This window comes from Stegostoma tigrinum, chromosome 18 (assembly GCF_030684315.1).
Source record: "Stegostoma tigrinum isolate sSteTig4 chromosome 18, sSteTig4.hap1, whole genome shotgun sequence".
Taxonomy (NCBI): domain Eukaryota; kingdom Metazoa; phylum Chordata; class Chondrichthyes; order Orectolobiformes; family Stegostomatidae; genus Stegostoma; species Stegostoma tigrinum.
This window is the reverse complement of record NC_081371.1, coordinates 16265141-16282328: the sequence shown is the minus strand read 5'-3', so window position 1 is coordinate 16282328 and position 17188 is coordinate 16265141. Positions and strand designations below refer to the sequence as shown.

Genomic DNA, 17188 nt, shown 5'->3' with positions numbered 1-17188 from the left:
GTGCAATGAGGTCATCTTTCTCTCAACATCAGCAAAATTAAAGAACCGACTGTTAACTTCAGGAGGAAAGGAGAAAAACACATCTCATTTACATGAATGGAACTGAGGGTCAGAGAGTGGAGAGCGTCAAGTTCCTCGGACTGACAATAACCGACAATCTGTTTTGGACTTCCTGTGTAGATATGAGTCATAAAGGCAGAACAATGCCTTTTTTTCCTCATGTGGCTCAGGAAATTTACCATGTTCATAGGGTCCCTCACCGACTTCTACAGATGCACCATTGAATGCATAATGGCCTGGCATGGCAACTGCTCTGCCCAGCATCGTAAGAAACTACAGAAGGTGGTTTGTACAGCCCAGGCCATCACAGAAGCCAACCTTCCACCCATAGACTCCATTTACACTGCTCGCTGTCGCAGAAAGGCTGCCATCATCATCATCAAAGACTAAAGCGCACCCTGGTAATGTTCTCATACTCCTCTTCCATCAGGCAGTAGATACAGAGACTTGAACACGTGCACCAGGAGGTTAAGGAACAGCTTCTTCCGGGCTGTTATTAAACTGATGAATGGACTCTGTAGCCACAAATAACGCTGATCTTGCTAATGCATGCCCTATGCAATGCGACCTGTATGTCTCTAAGTTGTATTTTCACAAACTTTTATCTATACATCCTTGCTTACTATGCTCTGCTTGTACTGCTCAAAAACGAAGCTTTTCACTATAATTCAGTACAAGAAACAATAAATTAATCAATCAATAACAGCTCATAGGACACACCTCTGGGGTAGTTGAGACTTGAACCTAGGCCTCTTGGCGAAGAGGAGGGGACACTACCACTGTGACACAAGACCCTTGAAAGCATGATCTTTACCGTTTCCTCAAGCAGTCACAGAATCCCTACAGTGAGCCCAATAAGGACACCACCCCAGTAACCCTTCATTTCTCCCATGGCTAATCCTCCTAACCTGGACATCCTTGGGGCCAGTCCACCAAACCTGCATATCGTTGGGAGGAGCGAGAGATCCCAAGCTGGGCAAGGGAAGAGCGTGCAACGTGCACCACGGGGCAGACGCTCGGACCGAACCCAGGTCGGTGGCGCAGTGCCAGCCGGTGTCACACACGGTGATAGCTGGCTTTCAGGCGGGAGATGGAGACCGGCTGTGAGGACAGGCAGCACGCGCCAGAGAGAGACTGTAGCAGCTGTTGTCATGGGGACGGGGCGGAGGGAAGTATTGTGACGTCACAATGGTCGGGCGTTCCGGCGGCGGGCGCGCAGGCGCACGGGTGGTGGATGCAGTGTTAATTTGTGTCGGTGGAGTCTCGGAGTTCGATCGTTTGTGTCCGTCCTCTGTTTGTGTTTGTTCTGGGCAGGGCAACACGTCCGTGCACCGCTAAACGTGAGTGCCCCTCTCTGACCGACAGTGCATGCTTCCTAAGTACTTGCTTGTTTGCGCCCACAGCCGCTGAACTTGCGATGCCCAGTGCCTCTTTTTCGTATTTCTCCCCATTGTGCAAACTAGCCCACATCCCCCGCCCGGTACCACTATTTGAATCGCGCTCTCCTTTTTCTCCCTCGCCCCTCAAGATTTCTCAGCAATTTCTGAACGTGTTTTATTTTGAAGTCAGGAGGACCAAGGAATGTGTCCCATTCTCATACACGTTTGGCGATTTGGCTTCCTCGCCGAACAGCTCTTCCTTTTGGTATAACCTTTTAGTGTCCAGCTAGTTCTCCCCCTCACCCCCCTCCGTTGAGTTATATTTGACGGCTTTGTGTATCTGAATGTACAAATCAGTCAGCTTAGGCTAGACTTTTAGTACTTTGTATCCCAGGACTTTCCAATGCTGGTTGGTTAGACAAAAGAAAAAAAATCCGAACACAAATTCATGAAAGCAAGCGTTCAAGTCCTCTTGTTCAATGCTTCAGCCTCCAAGTGACTGAGGGAGAGAGGGAGTCTGGAAGAGAATGGTACCAGATTTTCCCAAATTAAAAGCAAATTCTTATAAATTGACCTGAAAATTAGCGATTCAAACGCTAGTTATACGCAGCTAAAACGGCCAGGGCTCCATTGCAGAAGAAAATTAAATTGGACTTGAAGAACATATGCCACTCTAATCGTTTCAATGGACGAACCCTCGTTCGAAAGGAAATTAACGGGGACAGTCGGAAATTCACGTTTAACCGAGGACACCATCTGCAAGAGTAGTTACCATGGTTTTGTTGGTCTTAAGTTTTTAATGACACATAGTATTTTGTTTCAGGATTTGGGCAGTACTTCAGGTCGACTTGTTTTCTTACCAGTCTGTTTCAGCTTCTTCCAGTGATTTTAATTGTGTAGAAGTTCATTTTTAAATCTCCCATCGGCTTTGAAAACTCCAGTGTAATTATTAATGATTCACTGTTATTTTGTTGTATCATTTATGAATGGACATTAGCACTGATTTTAATCTATCAGGCTAGTTTTAAACTTAATCAATTAAATCTCGATAGCATTGAAAATCTATTTATGCGAATAGCTTCCAGTGAACTTTTAATTGTTGGAAATATTATGTAAGGGTGTGAAGATAGATAAGTCCCCTGGGCCAGATGGGATTTATCGCAGGATCCTCTGGGAAGCCAGGGAGGAGATTGCCGAGCCTTTGGCTTGCTGAAAGAAGACAGAGGGTGGTAGTTGATGGGAAATGTTCATCCTGGAGACCAGTTACTAGTGATGTACCGCAAGGGTCGGTGTTGGGTCCACTGCTGTTTGTCATTTTTATAAATGACCTGGATGAGGGCATAGAAGGATGGGTTAGTAAAGACGACACTAAGGTCGGTGGAGTTGTGGATAGTGACGAAGGATACTGTAGGTTGCAGAGAGTCATAGATAAGCTGCAGAGCTGGGCTGAGAGGTGGCAAATGGAATTTAATGCGGACAAGTGTGAGGTGATGCACTTTGGTAGGAGTAACCGGAAGGCAAAGTACAGGGCTAATGGTAAGATTCTTGGTAGCGTAGATGAGCAGAGAGATCTTGGTGTCCATGTACACAGATCCTTGAAAGTTGCCACCCAGGTTGACAGGGCTGTTAAGAAGGCATACAGTGTTTTAGCTTTTATTAATAGAGGGATCGAGTTCCGGAACCAAGAGGTTATGCTGCAGCTGTAGAAAACTCTGGTGCGGCCGCACTTGGAGTATCATGTACAGTTCTGGTCACCGCATTATAAGTAGGATGTGGAAGCTTTGGAAAGGGTGCAGAGGAGATTTACTAGGATGTTGCCTGGTATGGAGGAAGGTCTTATGAGGAAAGGTTGAGGGACTTGAGGCAGTTTTCGTTCGAGAGAAGAAGGATGAGAGGTGACTTAATTGAGACGTATAAGATAATCCGAGGGTTAGATAGGGTGGATAGGGAGAGCCTTTTTCCTAGGATGGTGATGGCGCGCATGAGGGGGCATAGCTTTAAATTGAGGGGTGAAAGATATAGGACAGATGTCAGAGGTAGTTTCTTTACTCAGAGAGTAATAAGGGAATGGAACGCTCTGGCTGCAACGGTAGTAGATTCGCCAACTTTAGGTACATTTAAGTCATCATTGGACAAGCATATGGGCGTACATGGAATAGTTAGGTTAGATGGGCTTCAGATTGGCATGACAGGTCAGCACAACATCGAGGGCTGAAGGACCTGTACTGTGCTGTAATTTTCTATGTAAGGGGAGTTTATTGACTTAGGTTGAGTACATTTGAAGTCACTCAGTCCCAGGTGTGTCCTTTTTAGTGGGAGATGATTGAGCATGGCAAGTGATGAAAATAAGAACAGAAAATGCATATGTTGCATAGGTCTGTTATTATATCCTTTTGTTTATGACTTTTAATACTGAAATTGCTACGTTTTGTTTAGATTACAGTACTGATGCTGTTTTGTTTAAACCATCCATCACTTTTTATAGTGATTTCTTTCCTCCCTACCGAAACCTTTGGTTATTTTGGAAGATCAGTTGATGGAGGTCAGCGTAGTTTAAAAAAACACATCGGACGTGAGACTGTTTAATAGTCTTCTCAAATGATGAAATGTCTGCCTACTGAAATAGGTGAGATTAATGGGAGGTTTAATTGCTGTAAGTGGACATGCCCTGATGTCAGCCACTGTGAGAATTAGCTTAACAAATGAAGCAATTTTTAACTGTGCTTTGCTGTTTTTTTTCTTGTGAAGTCAAGATTGAGAAAATGGTGCACGTACTTGATACATTGACCCAGTATATGCAAAAGATTTGGTGCCTTTTTAAATGCAAATGTTCTAGATGTTTTTGGAAATCTTTCAGTGGCAGCTCAGTTTGAGAAGTGCATTTCTGTTCTTGTTATCCTAATCTAATATTGGAACCCGGAGAATGCCCCTCGTATACAGAGAGGAGAAGAATCAACTCTCATAATATCACAAGTTACGTGTTGCATGTATGTTTTATTACAAACTAGATCTTGCATATTTTCCCACAAATTGAACTAGAACTTATTTATGCACCCCCTAGAGACCTCTGACGTTCCCCGAGCAGTCACAGAATGCAAAAGCTAATACCCGATCAGGATAGCTGACGCTGGCCACAGGCTGCACTCTATGTCATTACCACGTCCTTGATGTAGAATCTGCTTCTGCGATAGTTAGTCTCTGGAGTTTTTGCAGGCTTCACACCCAAGAGTTGTCGTCTTATCTTTTGTCTTATCTCTCCCGAGTGGTGTTGTCTTTTTCCCGTTGGCTCAGGTTAATTCATGTATCACGTGCCTTTACCATTATTGGTCCTGGCCCAGGGACTTAGCATTACCTCATTATTTCTAATCCAAATAAGGTTATTGCATTATTTCAACTTTTCTTTTGCAAAACCTAGTTATTTCAAGCTGGTTTAAATCAGCTCAAACTAATACCTGCAGCCAAGATCACTTTTGGTTCACAAGCTGCTTCTTTCTTTGTGTCAGCACCTTTTGCATTCAGTACCTCCTGTTAGCGATGTCGGCGGCTGGTACCCGTCTTTTTATTGTTCTGCAGCGTCTTGCAGGCAGCGATGTCAACAGCTTGTCTCTCTCCCTCTTCCCTCCCTCCTTCCTCCCCACTCCTATCCTGGTACTAAACTGACAGATTCTCCTGTCTTCTCTAGCACCAGACCCATACCTTCCAGCCTCTACTGAGATTCACTCCGTCTAGGTACTGGTGTGGTTTTAATCACTGGGGAGCATTGGGTAATAAGCTTCTTATGGGTCCTGAAAATTATGAAGGGCTTTGCGCCCCCCACCCCTACAAAAACCCCTGTCTGCATCTCTCAATGCTATTTTTTTTCTCTTCCCCTAATCTGTATCATGTCATCCTTTGGACAATTGATGATGATCCAACCAATTTTCTTGAATTGCCTTGAGTAGCCACCCCAGTCAATATATCTTTTGTTAACGTCACTACCTCAGTCTGTATTCACAGGTGCAGCCTCAGTTGTCCATAATTTACCTCAACCATCATTCCTTGCTGGTTGCTCAAGAAATGGACCTATAAATTGACTAGAAATTTGTCTGTTTGGGATTACCACTAACGTCACCTCCAGAACTCAGTTGCATGAGAGTTGTACTTCTTTTTCCTTCCAGTATACCCAATGCCTCGCCCACGCATGCCAATGCATCCATTCCCGTAGAATACAAATTTAAGTCCCCTCTAATTCCTTTATTGGTTTGTGCTATGTGGGGAATGGAGTTGTTCTTGATCACAGGATATTGTTTCAGCATTGACGCAGTTCGAGGTGCGTTCACTCGTGGTGATGACTCCGATGCCAGAGTTTCAAGCATGATCAGCCCAATAGTGACAAAATGTTACTGCTCCCTTCATCCTAGGTTAGACCTGCAACGTAGAAGTATAATCTCTGCCCTTGGTTTCTGTTTCTTTATTATCACTACTATTAGCCCATGTTCTCCATTCTCTGAGCCAGGTCGTCTGTCCCCTGTTCCCAATCTGTGTCCGATTCTAACCGTCCATTTGTCTGAACCACTTAGTTCCTGTACCCTTTTTAGATTTCTTGACTATCCTTTATATGTGGATAGCCAATAACTGGTCGTGTTCCAGTTATCTCTCCAGATACCTGTAACTGGTAGTGTTCTTGCTCTTTGACTTTGGGATCTCAGAACATTTGCATCAAGCAACACATGCTTGTTTCTCTCCTACTAACTTTAACTGATGTAATACCAGCTGCTCTTGCTTGGGGTTTTTACTACCTTGTATACTGATGGGCTAGCTCTATCTACTATCTCATAGGGACTGACGGACTCTGGGCTTGAGAATGAGGTGGGCTGGTGTATCCTTATCATTGTTCTTTGTCTGAGACTCAGTCCTGTTAGACTGGCTTTTGCAACAAAATAAGCATTGTTTTGCTGTTTTTTCTTCGCTTGTCGGGGGGCAGCTATGTAATTTGCTTCCTTTCCTGTTTCTACCAATTGTTGCACCTATTTTTCTGATATGATATTGTCTGCCATGGGCTCAGACAAGTCCAAACCTTTCCAACCCGTCTGTTCCTCTCATGCCTCTTCCTGTCATTAGCTGCGTATGAGAGCGTAGCCTGTTGATGAAGGTGTTCCTAAGTATCATTAAATATACGACAACAATCTGCCAGGTTGTCTGATGCTGCTGCACCATTTTAGCTATGATGCTTTTCACTGTCTGATTTATCCTTTCCACAATTGTACTAAACTAAGGCTTATAGGGTATGTGGAATTTCTGTCTGATCTCAGAAAGGGTCATTAAGTTTTGCATTAGTTGGGCTAGAAAATGTGTTCCCTGGTCAGATTCTATGCTTTGGGATATACCCCAATTCGTAAAGGTGTTCATCATTACTGGAATGTGCTTGTATCCTCCTGGAGTTGGGGTTAGGGGTCCCTTATAGTCTATTTGTAAATTGGCCCATGGCCCTACTGCTTGTCCAGTATGTTGGAGGGCTTCTTAACGTTCCGATCGGGATTATGTTGTGCACAGATCAACCAAATCTTAAGTTAGTGCTCCACGCCACCTTTCATTCTGGGCTACCAGCACGCCTGCTTTATCTTATCCAGGATATTTTCCACCCCTTTATGTCCACATAAGTCATGGTACCAGCGAATTATTTTATTTTGTCCCCTGTCTGGCACCACAAATTTTCCTTCATATAAAACTTCTCCATCTTGGACGAAGATCCCTTTGTGTGCTTTATACATGTCTGATTCTGCTCCTTCTTTTAGATTTTTTGATTCTGTCTTTTTGTCCTTGTGCTAAATCCATTACCTTGACTTGTTTCTCCTTCTGGCTCCTGATTTCATCCATTCCTGCCCTTTTACAGTGCCTTCCGTGGCAACTTATCAGTCTTCCTGTTCCCCTTGGGAGATAGTTTTGAATGTGCTTTGTGACCCCATATCCTTTCCCTTCCACAAGGGCAAATATTCCATGCGGCTGTTACCAAAGTACATGCTGTTGGAGCATAGAACTAATCTGGGCAGAAAGAGTTCCAGATGGCCAACCACATACACAACTGCTGCCTGCACACTCATGGTTCTCGGTAACTTTAGAGCCACGCTTTATCTTTCCGTCCGTTCCTATCCTCCATGTATATTCCACACCCCCAGCTTTCCTTTCTCCGTCCTGTACTGATGAAAAACCATCCACAGAAATTTTGAAATGGGGTCCTTTCTTTCCTGCTGACTTTGCCTCCATCCCTTTTGTTTTGATACAAATGAGTCCTTGTGACCATTTACTATCATTAATTAACATTCGTGATTTTCCCCTCGATACACTTAAGTTGCCTGTGAATGTGATAGTGCCTTTTAATCCTTGAAGTTGGTTGGCTGGCTGAGCTGGTTCGTTGTTCCGCAGACGTTTCATTACCCTGCTGGGTAACATCATCCGTGCAAGCCTCCGATGAAGCGCTGTTATGTTTTCCCACCTGGTGTTTACTCCTTTTACAGTGATATCCCTTCCCTGAAACAACAGTGTCTGTCTAGTGATTCTATTTTGGCTGATTGAACCATCTTCAATCCTTCCATCTGATAGTAGCTGGGTTATGTTCTGTTCGTGTTGTAACTGGGTTCAGCCTCACTGTGGGTAAAATGCTGCACTGCCCAGAAGACAGCCAGCAGATATTTTTCGCATACTCACCGTTAGAGCAGGGGTACCGTATGTGCAAAGCGTATGTTACTGGTCTTAATTTCCCGTGTGTCTCCTGTAATAGAACTGCCGAGTGTGTGCTGTCTGTGGTCGCCACCTCCAATGAAAACAGTTCATTTGGATTTGGGATTTCCAGACTGGGCGCAGTAGTTAGTGATTGCTTCAGAGCTGCAATGGCCTGTGTGTGTGTTCCAGTTTCCCCTTCCAGGCCACGTTCTTTTTTTAATAACTCCATCAAGGGAAGCCACTTTTGTAGCAAATCTGTCAGCATGGTCCCTGCCATCAGCCCAGGAAAGATCTTAACCCTTTGGCGTCTCGTGGAACAGGGAGTCTGCAGACTGCCTCTACTCTTCGTTTGTCAATTTCTGTCATTCCCCGGTGATAAAATCATTGCCGGGTCAGTGACGTTCTGCTTCATTGCCTGCACTTTCTGAGGGTTTACTTTCAGACCCAACAGCTGCAGCAGCTCACTTAGCAGCTGATAATGGCCCTCTTTAGTTTCAATTTGTTGAAGCAAGTAGTTTATATCCTGCAGCAGCCACTCAGATTCTGAGAATCTTTTTAAACCCTCTCTTAGACACTGGTGAAATTAGGACAGGGAAATATGAATTGCCTGCGGCAGGGCGGTCCACATACATTACTGGCCTCTGAAAGTAAATGCCAATTTATATTGGCACACTCTCTCCAGTGGGATTGACCAAAACTTATTACTTATGTCCAAAACCGTGAACCACTGTGCATCCACATTTTGTTTAACAGCTGTCTCTGGGCGAGTCGCTGTGGTGAGGACTGTTAATGAGTGGTCTTGTTCAGTGCACGGTAATCTATTGTTAATCGCCAGCTACTGTCAGGTTTCCTCATGGGTCAAACAGGTGAATTGTCAGTGGAAGCTATTGGCCTCAGTATCCCTTGCTGCAGCAGACTCTGTACCACTTTCCCTACCTCCTCTTCTGCCTGTTTTGATAAACCATACTGCTCCTGTGGCTTGGGGTCTGGACCCTGTATGCACGTGCTCGGAGCCATCTTCCTACAGTCATGTTACGTTGGGAAAATACTGATGAGTGCTGTACAATGAGTTATTGCACTTCATGAAAATCAATCTTCTCCCCTGGCTTTATCCACATTTCCCCAACCATACATGTCCTCCCCTGATATTCCCCCACCAGGATGAATGTGCAGTTTCCACTCCTCATGCCTTCTAGCATTTGCCAAATTGTGCAGTTAATGGGATCAGAACAGAGTCCTGCTTTGTCCGTATAGTCACTCCCTAAGAAATGTTCATGTTCCCTGGATAGTTTGATAAGGACTACTGAATGCTCTAATGCTACGTCTCCCACACTAACCTCTAACGGTATGCTCACATGTCTCACTTGTGAATGTCCCGCGAATCCGCTCAAAAAGATTTTTCTTTGAATTTTCCAATTTGTGTCATTGGCATGGGTAGTATTGACTGAGGTTCGGGATCCCCCAGTGTCTGAAAGGATTGTGATCGGGCAGCCTCTGACCCTACCATTTGCTCAGTGTCTCCCCATTTTATCCCACTACACATCACGTGCCGTAAAGAGAGGCCTGCAAACATCGTTGAAGTTCAGGGTATATACCCAAAAATGGTAATATCTCTGTCACGTTGCACTGAGGGTTGGTCTGTTTGGCCCTTCCATGGGTAGGATCTGGCTTCCTCCCTCACCTGCATTCTTGTAACGCGGTTTCGAGCATTCTCTTGCTAAATGTCCTTCTCTGCCACAGTTGTAGCGCTTGGACATCCTGCCTTGATTTCTTCCCATTCCCAAGGCATTCCTTCTACCTCTATCTCTATCTCTACCTCTTCCCCTGCCCCCTAGAGGAGGTGCCCTCTGAGTAGAACTTGCCCATTTGTCTCTCTAGATTGTTGTCTGATCTTTAGCAGGTATCATCTTTACCCCAGAGGGCTTGGGAAGTGTTGTTGTTTCCTTTCCCCACGCTGTAACCATCTTCAGCGTCAGTGAGATCAAACTGCTCTAATGCCATCCATGATTCATCAGTGCCATGCGTTATGAGCATTCTCAGCCTCCAGTTTCTAACTGCCGGCTGCAAATCATTCCTATCGAAGGCCGAGCCTTGTACCCCCGGAACACTGCCCAAAGACGTGCTGCAAACACGGTCGTGTATTCACCTTTCCACTGATAGCACTTTGTCAACGCTTCTCCTGGGCCCCCTCTGTTGGCACCCATGACAGCTAACACTTGGCCTTGTAGCGTCTAATTTGTGCCTTTGCCCAATTTCTGTCCCTCTGGTAGGACAGAGTATATATGCGGGTGTAGGCACATTATAATTAATTTTCTGTCCTCAGTATCCTCCTAAACCATATATCTATCTTTGTTGACTGACTATTTAGAACCGCTCCCTAGGATCATCGATAAGAGGGTGGGGCTGGAGGAACGCAGCAGGCCAGGCAGCATCAGAGCAGCAGGAAGGTTGATGTTTCAGGTAAGACCAAACTGAATGCTTTGAAGAACACGTGGATGAAGGTAGAGCAGTTGATGTGGTATATGTGGATTTAAGTGAGGCGTTTGATAAGGTTCCCCATGGTTGACTCATGCAGAAGGTAAGGAGGCGTGGGATACGGGGAAATGTGGCAGATTGGATTCAGAATTGGCTGACCCTTAGAAGACGAAGGGGGTAGTGTCCTTTTGAGTTCTTTTTCACCTAACATATACACTTGAAACAAATGTACAGCATCAACAGTCAGATAACTTGCAGTATCATTTATTTAAATAAGCGCTTACAAATGTGGAGGATCACTACAAATTCCTCCTTTGATATAGGACTTTTCTTCAGTCAGTCACGTATGCAAGATACAATTTTTTACTTCCCCATAGTCATATGCCCAGCAACAGTGATAGTCCATGACTTAATCACCTAACATTAGAAGCAAAGACCAGCTGCCCAAAAACAGTGTACAACCAGACAGTTCCTCAATTCTCAATCGCCGCTCTGGATTGTTCCTCATCTTTTTAGCCTTAGTTCAACATTTACCGAGAGCAGAGTATAATTAGATTACCACATTTTGTCAGTGAGACAGAGGTGCCCACGGCGCAGCTTAGCACCTAATTTCTTACATGTCAGCAGAACAAATGTTCACCCTTTAACATTTCAGTAGTGGACGGAAAATATTCAACATAGTGCTCAGTTACGAGTGGTGTATCGCAAGAATCTGTTCTGGGTCCTCTTCTATTTGTGACTTTTGTAAATCATTTGGATGAAGGAATGGAAGGGTGGATTAGTAATTTCGTGGACGATGCGAAGGTGGGTCGTTACGGATAGTGCGGAGGGCTGTTCTCGGTTAAGGGGACATTGATAGGACGCAGAGCTGGGCTGAGAAGTGGCATGTGGAGTTTAACCCTGAAAAGTGTGAGGTGCTTAATATTGGAAGGACAAACTTGAAAGAATATAGGGTCAACAGAAAAATTCTTGGCAGTGTCGGGGAGCAGAGGGATCTTGGAGTTCATGTCCACAGTACCCTGAAAGCTGCCACCCAGGTGGATAGAATTGTTATGGCATATTTTATGTTAGCTTTCATCAATAGAGGGATTGAGATCAAGAGCTGTGCAGTTATGCTCCAGCTATACAAAAGCCTGGTTCAACCACATCTGGAGTATTGTGTACAGTTCTGGTTGCCTCATTACAGGAAAGATGTGGAAGTGTTAGAAAAGGTGCAGAGGAGATTTATCAGGATGTTGCCTGGAATGGAGCGAAAGTCTTATGAGGAAGGGTTGAGAGAGCTAGGGCTTGTCTCTTTGGAATGACGAAGGATGAGAGGTGACTTGATAGAGGTGTACAAAATGATCAGAGGTATAGCTAGAGTGGATAACCAGAGACATTTTTCCTCCGGTGGAAGTAGCTACGACAAGGGGACGTAGTTTTAAAGTGAGTGGAGGTAGATACGGGGAGACATCAGAGGAGGTTCTTTACTCAGAAAGTGGTAGGGGCGTGGAATGCATTGCTGGAGAGGGTAGTGGAGTCATTAGGGGCATTTGAGTGGCTATTAGACAGGCATGTGGATGTTTGTATAAGGTAGCGGTGGAGGTTAGATAGACCCTAGGCTTACAGTAAAAATTGGGCACAACATCGTGGGCCGAAGGGCCTGTCATGTGCTGTTCAGTTCTCTGTTCAATGAAACATCAGCTTGCTTACTCCTCTGATGCTGCCTGGCCTGCTGTGTTCCTCCAGCTGCACACTGTGTTATCTCTGACTCCAGCATCTGCAGTTCTTACTATCATCTCTGGCTGCTCGTTTCCCAATAGCTTTTGTAATGTCCCTCAACTCTGATACCCCTAATGGGCAAAATATACTCCCCTCTTGCCCTCTACCGTCTGACTATCTGCCTGTAATCTTCCTCTAGTGGATACAAGGGAGGCCATTAAGATTAGAGCTGACGGGGTCTCTGACCCTAGGTCATAAGCTGGCGGTGGATCCTCAGGTGGAGACTCTGTCAGCATGACCGTACCTAGCCACTTTTGTCTGCTAAATCGTCCCGATCTATGCCCCTGTCACTGCCTTCCTCGTGCCTTTCGGATGCAGAGATGCACATTATGCCTCTCTGCCTTGCTAGCTGACCTTGCAGCTTCTCTGTCTATATCTGACATTTTGTGAGATCCACGGCATTACTCCTCCTGAGCTGCTGTCTGAATCACATTCTTCGCAGCTTTTAAATCATCACGTTTTTGCTTCCGTCCTGCCAGCTCAGCTTTAGCTGTTTGGTCTTCTCCCTCTCGCCTACTCCTTTCCCTAACAGCTTCTCTCACTGCATCTGGTACCGATTCACATGTACCTAGCCCATACACCTTGGTCCCTGCAGTTCGGTTACCTTTTCACTAAGGTGGCTAGCTCCTTGCAAAGTCTCTTATTCTCTTCCTTCAGTCTTTCCCTCTCCACCTTCTCTCACTTCACTTGCTGTCGGCATTCTATCTATTCCTCCATGAAACGGTTGATGGCTACCACCTTCTGTACTGTTTGAAACTTCTTGTCTGATATCTTCATTTGGGCAACCTGCCAAAGGACTTCCCCAGCAGACTTTTCCTTGCATATTGCGGACGCTCCCCTATTAGATATTTCTAGAGGAACCCTGCCCAATCAGGGCAGCCCATTCCTTCCTGATTCGTCATTGTATACTAGAGGCTGTGGGTTAACCCCAAACTCCTACCTGGAATGACTCAACGGAGAGGTCTTCCCTCTGGCCCTGAGCTCCTGTTTTCTCTACTCTGCCCATTTGGTTTGCCTCACGCCTGCCGTTGACACAGCGGAGAGGTCTTCCCTCGAAGCTAGAGCTCCCACTCAGTCCAACCCGAGTCTCCTGCTGACTCAAGGGAGTGATCTACCCTCGAATCTGAGTCATGGCACCAAAATATATCGGAGCCTGGAGAACACTGGCTCCGGTTACCGGCTTGCACAGAGAGGAAAACAGCCAGCTCTGGTGACCTCACAAATTACTTTATAAATAGTGTTAAACAAGACACATGTTGCTTATGTTTTGTTATAAACTAGACCTTATACATTTTCCCACAAACTGAACTAGAACCTATTGATACACTATTAGAGCCGTCTGATGCACCACAAGTGGTCAGAGATCAGGACAGCAGCTGCTGTTGGTGATGGGGGGGCGAGCGCTGGCCGGACGCTGCGTTCAATGTTATCACCACATCCTTGATGTAGGGTCTGCTTTTGCGATAGTGAGTTTCCAGAGTTATTGCTTGCTTCGCACCAGAGAGTCATCATTTTATCCCTTGTATTAACTCTCTCGTGGTGTTGTCTCTTTCCTGTTGGCTCAGGCTAATTCACTTAGCGCGTGCCTTTACCTTATTTGCCCTGGCCCAGAGACTTAGGTAGCATTAACTTATTACTTCTTGTCCAAATAAGGCTTTTGCATTACTTCAAATTATTTATTTTTGCAAAGCGTAGTTAATTTAAACTGGTTTGAATCAACTCAAACTAGCACCTGGGCTCGGGTCATTTTTGGTTCACAAGATGCTTCTTTCAGCACCTTTTTGTGTTCAGTACCTCCTGTTAGCAATATTGGCAGCTGGTACCACCCCCCCCCCCCCCACCCCCCCCCCCCCACCCCCCCCACCCCGCAACCTCGTGCTCTGTCGTTCTGCAGCATCTGGCGAACATCTCCACAGACAGCGATGTCAGCAGCTCTTCCCCAACCAAGCACCCCTGACCTCTCTTGATCTCGATCTCTATCTCTCTGCAGCCTGTAGCCGTCACCAGTTAACCTAGAAAGTATATTTCAGCCAGACTTGTTCTAATTGAGTTGTACCTCTGAAACCATGAGAGGGACTTGGAAAATAGCCAGGACAGTGTCAAATAAACTTGATTCAAGTAGGATGTTGTGCCAGGTCTGCTTTGCTTTGATGTTTAAAATAGTTATTATAATTCTTATTGTCTTCTGAAGAGTTGATTAGACTTGTAAATGTCACAGCTTTAGTTCCCTTACTATTTGACTGCTAAATAACTCTTGGCAATGTCAACACTAAGCCAAGGACTGGTGCTATGTTGTAGGAATGTAACTTTTAGTTTAGGATTTGTAATTTCTAAGTGTTTGCAATTCCAAAATGTGGCCCATGTTCATTATAATAAGGAGAAAGTAAGTTAGAAAATGTTAAGCAATAAGGACGTTTTGAGTTCCTTCAAGGAGATGAGATGCCTAAGATTGTCTTCAAAGCATTCGTTTGGGTTCCAGATAAACACGAGTTTGAAAGCAGTGAATAAATAAGGCAAGGCCTTGACAATATCCATACCTTGTCTTCAGAAGTTGAAGTTAACTAATTGAAATGTCTGTCTGGGATATCCCAGGTGTGCCACATTGCTATTGGTGTACATTACAAGGAGGTAGCTTTCCTGCTTTTCATCGGTGTTTGGTACCCTTTTTTAAAATTACAAATGTGTTTGAGTACAGGAATAAAAATGTCTTGCTTCATTTGTAAAGAATGTTCATGTGCCTGAACCAGAATACAGTCTGTAGGTTTGGTTTCCTGACCTGAACAAGAAAATAGCTTTTTTTTTATGTAGGAACTGAAGTGGAAGTTCATCAGTAATTGCTGGGATGGTTGGACATGTTTGCAGAGACTGGGTCTAAAAGAATGAGAGGTGATCTGGCTGAAAATTCCAGACACTAATGCCATGAGGGGATTATGGAGTAAGGTCACCAAACTGAGGTCGATGATCTAGAACTGTGGAACAGGCTTCAGGGATTTTGTCAATGACTTTCTCTCCATCGTAAAGTCAGAAGTGTGGCTATGATTTCACAATGTTCAGTATCATTTGTGACTCTTCAGTTAGGTAAGTAACCAGTGTCCATGTACAGCAAGACCTGTACAACATGCAGACTTGGGCTGATAAGTGATAAGTACCATTTGATCCACGTACGTGCCCGGCAAACACCATTCTCAACAAAACAGAATCTTATCACGTCCCCTTGATGTTCAATAGCATTATGTTTGGCCTGTATCCCCCTCAGCCTTTCCTATTCATGTAGCTATCCAAATGTCTTTTAAATATTGTAACTTTACTTGCATCTACCACTTTCTCTGACAGTTCATTTCAAATACAAACTACCCTCTTTGTGAAAATGTTGCCCCTCAGATCCCTTTTAAATCTTTCTCCTGTCACTTTAAAAAATATACCTTCTAGTTTTGAATTCCCCTACCCTGGGGGAAAAACCTTATCTGTGTTCCTGGTGACCTTATAAACCTCTAAGGTCACCCATTGGCCTCCTACACCCCAATGAAAATAGCCCCAGCCCTTCCAGTCTCTCCTTATAACTCAAACCCTCTATTCCCGGAGGTATCCTGGCAAATCGTTTCTGAATCCTCCTTAATATTATCCTCCTCATAGTAGGGCGACCAGAGCTCTACTATAAAAGCGGTCTCACCCACGTCAGGTACAGCAGTGACATATGTCCCAACTCCTATACTCAATGATTTGAGCATTGAAGGGGGGCATGCAAAACACCTTCTTAACCACCCTGTCTACCAATGATGAAACTGTGTATCTGAGCCCCTAGATCTTTCTGTTCAACAACACTTCCCAGGGTCCAACTGTTTCTAAGTCCTGCCTGTGTTATCTTACCAAAGTGCAATAGCTTGCGTTTTTCCGAATGAAGCTCTATTTGCCACTCATCAGCCCTCTGGCACAATTGATCAAGATCCCTTTGTAGTCTTAGATAACTTTGTTCACTGCCCACTATACCTCCAGTTTTGGTGTCATCCTGCTCTTGGAGATTTTGAGAGTTATCCTTTATTTCCTGATGATACCTGGATAGCATCAGCTCTGGTGAATTCCCTATCTACTCTTTATCTGCCAATGGAGTCATACAGCATGGAAACAGGCCGTTTGATCCAACTCATCCATGCTGACCAGATATCCCAATCTGACCTAGCTCTGTTTGCTAGCATTTGGCCCATATCCCTCTAAATCTTCCCTAATTGTAAACCCATTCAGATGTCTTTTAAATGTTGTAATTGTATTCGCCTCCACCACTTCCTTTGGCAGGCCATTTCATACACACACCACCCACTGCATGAAAAAGTTATGCTTCAGGTCCTTGTTAAAATCTTTCCCCTCTCTCACCTTAAACCTGTGCCTATAGGTTTGGACTCCCTCACCTGAGGAAATGCTCTTGGCTATTCACCCTATCCGTGCCCCTCATGAAGTTTTAACGTCTACAAGGTCACTCTTCAGTCTCTGCTCCGGGGGGAAAAAATGCTCCAGCGTATTCAGCCTCTGCCAACAGATCTAACCCTCCTTGAGGAGGTCTCTGCTTCCAGGTTAGAATCCTGATTTTAACCTAGCAACATCTGGGAACTTCCTTGGCTTCAACATCGGTTTGAGCCTGTTACACTAAACTCTTGATCAATTTGCTGAGCCTCGATCCAAGAAGACTTATTGAACATTTCCTTCGGATTATCTATTTCTCAAGTAGTGCCTCACATAGCTATTTGTCTATGGTGCCAATATGAAGTTCAAAGTAGATCTTGTTTGCCAATTTCTTGGGTTGCTGCTTATGAATGTAAATT

General features: G+C 44.7%; 1 protein-coding gene across 7 annotated transcripts in view; it reads left to right on the top strand.

Annotated features, from left to right (window-relative positions):
* Nucleotides 1-1282: 1282 nt before the first annotated feature.
* The window catches only part of LOC125461075 (uncharacterized), a 253347-nt gene continuing 237441 nt past the window's right edge, over nt 1283-17188 (top strand). For 5 of the 7 annotated variants that reach the window (XR_009446871.1, XM_048549435.2, XM_048549436.2 and 2 more), the window contains exons 1-2: nt 1283-1400; nt 10507-10598. The gene's annotated coding sequence lies outside the window, so the exon portion shown is untranslated. Of the gene's footprint in view, nt 1401-3985; nt 4066-10506; nt 10599-17188 lie in introns of those variants that run through there. The other 2 variants (XM_048549432.2, XM_048549433.2) reach the window with 2 other exon arrangements.